Source organism: Labrus bergylta, chromosome 12, assembly GCF_963930695.1.
Source record: "Labrus bergylta chromosome 12, fLabBer1.1, whole genome shotgun sequence".
Taxonomy (NCBI): domain Eukaryota; kingdom Metazoa; phylum Chordata; class Actinopteri; order Labriformes; family Labridae; genus Labrus; species Labrus bergylta.
The window spans coordinates 2,379,329-2,386,853 of NC_089206.1; positions in this window are offsets into that span (position 1 = coordinate 2,379,329).

The window sequence follows — 7,525 nt, forward strand, 5'->3', positions numbered from 1 at the left end:
CGGAGGAAGCCAAAAACATGCGGCTCACAACTATTCAGATTGGGGTTTCAAAGAATTCCTCTGCAGACATCTCTGAGTCATAATTTTAAATGGTCTGTGTGAAAATAGATCAGAAGTGCTGGGTGTGCAGACTGAGCAGGCGGTGAAATATGACCGTCAGTTCCACTTTCATCTTCTCTAAAGGTGTTGAGACTTTTACTGAAGCCCTGGCAGCGTTCATACATAACCCAGCGTGGTATAAAGGGTACAGACATTTAGCCAGTTATGTAATGTAACCTGTAATTAACATGCAAAGTATGATGGAGTATATAGCCCATCTAGAGTCAGTCAACACCAGACGCCACATGGAGCCATTTTTAAAAACTTCAGACAACCCTTATGCAAAATATTTTAGGTTCTCTTCTGAGAAACTTGTATTTGCATAAGGGTAAGAAAAGCCAAAACAGCAGAACCTTGTTTCCCTGAAAAACAGCAAAAAGAAACATTAACACAAAAGCTGTTTTCCCATAATGCACCCCTGCAGATTTTTGGAAAGCTTCAGGATGGCATGCCATCAAAAGTCAGAGCATGGCGTCAAGAGGACGCTGCAGTTGTGATGTTTACAAAATATCCAAGATGGTGGGCGAAAACAGTCTTCTTACTCCCACTTGGAAATGGAATCGCTTAAATATGGATACCATATTAAACAAATGTAAATAAGCCTCATTTTTCATTGTGTTTGGCATTTTATGACCACATTTGCAGCTGAAATCATACAATAATGAACAGTTAGGAACTCCTTTTTCATGTAGCTCAATATACTGAAACAAAATTTTTGTATTTAAAGTCTTTCTATGTGATTTTTCACACTTAAATGTAATATAAATGAAGTATATCCTCTGAAAATAACTCTGTGAGTCATGACTGTCTACAATGGGTGTAACACCCGAGTCCCACTGTCTGTGATGTTTTCAGAGTTTTCAGAGTTCTATCTTCACTTTGTTTACATCGCCCGGACGGCCGGCTGACTCCTCCCCTCGTGTATAAAAGTTGTTTAATTGAGGGACTAGAGAAAAGAAGAATAACATACTGTACTCACTGCTTAACTGTGTTTCTAGATCACGCTCATTTCAGGTAAATTTACATGCAGTGTGAAGATACCAGCATAATAAAGATCGCTAGCATTAGCATGCTAACACAACAATGCAGCGCAAGTTGTTTTGGTTTCATGCTGGTGCTCAAGGGCGACATCTGCTGGATCAAAAAATCTCATAGTAAGCCTTAAAAGTAGCAATGATTTTTTTGACTCCTGTAGTTATTTTCCCACACAAAATGTATTTCTTAGTTTATAATCTTTGTCACTGATGTACAGCTAGTACGCTGTTGTTAAGCATACGTTTGGTATTCTTTATCGGGTCTGCATTATACCGGTGGGTAAATTCATTCAAGCATGGAAAAGCCATAGAGCCACATGTTGGATATCATGCTAAATACTCAAGCTGGGTTGGTTTGTGCCTTGCACCATTTCTAATCTGCACTCCACACTGCAATCACTTAGAGTCATACATTCCGCTGTTAAAAATAAAATATTGGTTAAAACCACATCGGTACCAGATGTGGTCGTGTGTGGTTTCCACTTGACAGCAAAGTGGAGTCTGGACTGTGACAAAATGATCTGAACTCATAAACCCGTCGTCGCACAATCCTGAGATTAAAAAGAAGCCGTCAGTTTTTTTCACAACCCACTTCAAAAAGACAACATTAAAGATACCACATGTTACATGACATTTAAACGGTTAAATTTAAAAGTGAGACTGAGGCTACTGTAATCTGTGAATATTTGGTGTCATTTTTGTCAGTCTGGGTGCCTTTCTAAAAGTGTCAGCATACTTCAAATGAAGTGCATGTTGGAGTGTTAACCAGTGTCTGACATTCCCTCCAACCACATCTTCACAACATATGACTATGGATGGATCTGCGTTTGACAATTTTTGTGATTTTACAAAATCTGTAGCTCAGCCGGCGGCTCACCTAATTCTACATGCAGTTGGTGCAAGATTCTGTCCTAATGAATTGTATGAATGACATCAAAAAGTGACTGATCAAAAGTCCATCCAAACATTCATTTGAACATCAACTTTATTCTACTAATTTAGGGCTTGGCCACTGTGGCATCGAGCTAAGTAAGTACACCAGACGTATCTCTCTACAGTAACATTTCGTGCTCCTCCTTGGGGATCCTGGTGCTGATCAAGCAAGATTGGATATATAACCCCTCCGGCAAGTTTTGGGTCTACACTGGGGTCTCCTTTCAGTGTGTTGTTTGCAGAAAACTTTCAAATGGAGGTTCCAAGGAGGCATCAGAATCAGATGTCCAAACCACCTTGTTTTAATGGGTAGGAGCTCATTACCCTCAATCTCTACCACTCATATCCTCAATGTCTTTCTTTCTATCACCAACCAAAGCTCAGGACCCAAAGCTAGTGAATCAAAACCTTTAGCCAAAGGATCTGCTCCCTCTTTACCTCAAGGTCCAGTGCAATGCTTGCATTACTGCTGACACTGCACTAAATGTGTCGATCCAGAACCATTGTTCATTATTCCAACTTGATGTGTCATGGATATTTGTCTGTTCTGAAACTACGGCCATTGGAATTACGTAAAGCTAAAAAAATGGGCTGTTTATTTAAAAGCAGGTAAGCAGGTTTAATGGAAGGAATGCCAAACATGTTTTGGTCATGTTGGCTGGTCAGCAACCGCTCTGAATCCAGTTAGTCATTGAATGGTTTGCCACTGAGTCCGACCACAGTGAAACCACTGCGACACTTCTCTCTGATAACTGTTGCCTCCTCAGTGATTACAAAGAGAGAAAGAGTGTTAATTATTCCTCCACACAGTCAGATTTTCCCAGACGGCATGAAGCTCTGAATCGTAAACGCTCAAGCTGTCATTCGGGCAGAGTGGTACAGTTTGACTGGAGTTGACTAAACTGAAGCTCTTGCGGCTGATTTGGTTGTTTAAGCAGAACTAACCACTGAAGAATCGTTCTGAAGGATAACTTAACAGATCAGGAGGTTTGTAATATAGAGACGGTGGTTAAGCCTACACTTCCTGTCTGTACGTCTCCAAACTTGTAATCATATGTATGTAAATATCTCCACTGAGGATTGGAGAGAACCAACAGGCACCAAGACTGACACACAAGTATGTTCATCTAAATGAACCGGGTCTCCCAACCATATGATGAAAATGTCACTAAATATAACCAGGAACACTGATTTATGTTTTTTTGATAACGCATCATGCACTTGTAATCAGGAGGAATGGTATGCTATAGGATGCTCCGGCTTTTGGCAATGAATTATAAAAAATATGCTGAACTCTTCATTCCCATGGAGGATAATGAAAAGGAAGCTGACCCACAATCCCTTTTTTTTAGGTTCTAATTTTCAAATTCTTGAGGCAGGAATCTTAATTGAACCCTTTAACAGATCTGCTTATCTTAAATTTATAAACAACAAATATATCCAACAAGATATCCTGTCGTTTGCAGTATAACTATGGATGTAGATATCGATCAATCCTATATGTTTGGATACAAAACCAGGTGATCTGGCACTACCACCCGATGTCCTTGATGCCCAGCCTCCAACATCGGACTGTGTCGACCCCACAACCACCGCCATCCTCTATCATGCACGGCCTGCTCCGACCTCCACCTCCAGCGGCAAGGAAGTGTGGACAACAGGAACAGCAGATAATACTTGTTCTGAATTGGCGCCATACAAATAATGATATATTGATTGAAAAGATAATTGTCTAAAATAAAGCGTTAGTGCGTTAATCGAGATGTGGTTAAGGTCTGAAATGAATGCTTAATTATTTTTAATTGCATGTCGATTTGTCCCACTGTGTCTTCCTGCAGCCAGAGTAATGGAAACAAACGACACTACGGCACCTTTGAATGGCTCAAAAAGTGATAGAAGTGAGTGTCCCACTGCTCTAATCTGCCGGAAATAGTAGAAGAAGAAGAAGAAGGAGTTCTAAGACGCCGACTAGACTCTTTTGTTTGATAACGACGACTTATAAGATGGTTTCTATACTGATTAGAGCTCTCAAGAACTGCCCTCAATGTTGTGCTTTGCCTCTGGTCACTTCCTGTCAGCACCTGTGTGTCCAATCAGACTCAAAGCTGATCGTTTGCTCTTACTGACATTGTTCCTTTTTTTCTAGATCCTTGCTTGTGTTGTTCTTACTCTCTGATGTCCGTTGCTTTGGATAAACGGTCGGCTAAGTGAATTGTAGAGTTGTAGAGTTGTCACTGCCTGCCTTCTGGTACTGCTCCTCCACCCCGCCCACTTACCAACTCACTGTGCGCCTTAAGATTTCATTCCCCTCCCCTCTTGGGTTTGTTTTTTTTGGATATCTGTATTTTACTTTTTCATTTATTTTTTTCAAAATTTACCAATCATGTACCGCAAACCAGAATGTTCTTCTGTTCTTCTCCCTAATTAAAAATCTGCAAGCTCAGCAGTACATATTTCCCATGCAGTTGAGAAACAGCTGAAGAGTGCAAGAGGACCTCCAGAGAGGGGCGGACCTGCTCAGTAAGAACCATTTTACACCAACCAGGAAGAAGCGATCGGGTCAGGCATTTCAGGTGGATATTGACCAAACTAACAAACAGCATGAACTAGTTATTTCTGGATCGGACCAGTCTCTTTCTATTGAGGTGTTTACATGAAGCATATTTGTTCTTATCAGGCCTTTTATTCTAACTATTAGTGGTCCATGTAACACTTGAAACCCTGTCAAGAGCCAAGATTAAAACCTTCTTTATGAGGGGAAAAAAACTCAAAACGCTGACTTACTGTTTGACCTGTCATTAAAGATGACTCCGAAGTATATTTCTAAATATGTCCGTGGCCTACAGGTCATTTTCCCATCATGCATTTCTGCGTTATCTCCTGACCCTTGCAGCTACCTTCCTGCATACATGATTCTGAGAAGAAGCACGGGAGTTTCCTGATTTCCTGTCACTTGTATTTGAAATAGAAGAAGGTAATGCTTCTTTGGAAGGACGATTGAGAGCAGTTTCAAAGCTTTCAAACAAAATAAATCAAACTTTTAAACAAATGATTTCAAGGATCCGGTGATGTGAGAACACTGACGCCTGAGAGTCAGCAAAAAGAGAAGGCAGAAAATGACAGGGGACGAGAAGAGAAAGCGAGGACACAAACAGGACACAAGAGATGAGAGACAACAACAAGAAGTGTGAGGCTGGAGAACAGAGGCGTTGTGTGGAGTGGGAAAGGTCGTATATTGTCCTGCGGTGCTGCACTGCATTAATTACAGGATAAGAAATGATAAGCTCTGCTGTGTGTCTATGAATAGTCACAGAGAGAGAGACAGACAGATAGCTGACAGTGCAACCGGATGAGGACTGTGTCTTTAGTCCCTCACAGCTTCAGGGCGTTTTCACACCTACAGATTGTTTTGCTCTGGTCTGAATCTTTGGACCAGTTTGTTAAATTGTCGACCAAATGTATGATGCATTATTCATTTAAATCATTAAGACCATCAACTTGATTGAGCAGAAAGGATCCTTGTTGATGTCCAGAACCTTAAGGAGTCCAGAACCTTAAGGAGTCCAGAACCTTAAGGAGTCTTAAGGAGTCTTCTTTCTTTAGTGTAGCATTTTAAGTCAATCTTAACTATTATCTTAAATTATCATCTCTTTGATGAAGATGTCTCTTGCCTAATGTGTTTCATTCTGAGGGTTTTAACCTGTTGATCGGAGATGAGCCTGTGACTGTTCTCGTGAGACCTGTGTGTGATCAAACATGGCGGCGCCCTGCTGCTGAATCAACCACAAAAAAGCCTGAAACAAAGTTAAGGACTTGACCCCAATTTCCACGTAATCCTTGAGCGATGCGATCCGTTCGCTGCCACTCTAGTCAACGATTGTGTTTCTATGATTGTATTTCCCATCACTTTTTCAACGTGAAGTCAAAACAGACGTTGTTGCATGTTTTTTCTCTTTATTCCAGCTGCTCATGGCTGCGTTCACTTTCCAGAAACGGGTCTAGTGGGGAAGGGTGCGCACCGTCCGACGACGCAAAACCATGGCGCTGACGGACCGGGGCGCACGGGGTATGTGGAAGTTGGGGGTTACTTCTTCACTTTTATTTTCCCCACAACTGAAAATGGTCATGAGCCACTGAAAACCCTCCAAACCCTCAAAACCCTCACTTCAAGATAGGGAGAAAGACCAAAACCTCCTCTCTGTCTGCAAAATGCGCTCCCTCACCAGATTCATTCACAGTTTAAAATAACTTTTAATCATCTTTGAACGGACTAAAAGGCTTTTTCTGGCACCCATAGAAGCATCTGGAGAACACTAATCAATTTGTTTAAAGGTTTTTTTTTTTTTTATGTTTGGTACCTGCACAAGTATTAAAACAAGTAAACCAACAAGCGAGAAAAAACCTTCCACTGCTCTTTGTCAGTGTTTCCTTGGAGAGACTTAGCAACAGACTTCAAAACAAGTTGTGAATTTTACTAAATATCTCTGTCTCCAAACAGGGGAAAGATAAATGAGAGTGTTTATAAAGTTGTAAATTTAACTCATATTTATAAAATTATTCAATCAGGGTTTGGAATGACTTTCAAAAACTCCCAGAACCTGAAACTGTTCAAAGGTTTGGTCAAAGCTCCAGTTAGAGGAGGGGAACTTCGGGCTTCTTTTCACACCAATGGATTTTTTTAAATCATAAAACATCACACATAAACACATAAACGAGCCTGCAGACAGCTAACACAAGCAAGAACTCAGAACAACAGACTAATTTTCTCATTTAGCAGCATCTTTTGAATAGAACAGTGGGTTTTGATTGAGTTTCATGGGATTGTGAAACTCTTCTCGGAGCTCACCAAAGACTTGCCCGGCACAAAAAAAGGGAATAATTACCAAAAACAAAACAACAATGAAGTGTGAGCACGGTACAGCTTTGAAAACAGAACCAACCACGACTCATACAAACAACCTTTAAAAGAGATAATGCATCTCTGTGGACATTGTACGTATATGCTACACCAGGGGTCTCCAACCCGTATCTCGAGGGGCAGGTTTTCAGTAGTTCGCCTATAGGTTGACCGTGTTAAAAAAATAAATAATCTGATGACAGTAAATATAAACTATTCATATCTTTGGCCCATAAAAAAACAAGTGTAAAGTAGTAATGTTTTCTTGAACATTGTACAAACATTAGCATAATTCAGCTGATGTGTAAATAAATGCAAGCGATTTCATGCAAGTAGCTTTTGGCCACTTTCATTTTTTCAAAGTAGCTCTCAAATGAAGACAGGTTGGAGACCCCTGTGCTACACCATTTGGGCTGCTCATCGACCGAGCCCCCCTTGTGAAATCTCTGTGAAAGATGTTGCATCACATAAGATAAGATAAGATGAACTTTATTGTCAAGTCAAGTCACATTTATTTATAAAGCAAATTTAAAAACAGCAGCAGCTGACCAAAGTGCTGTAC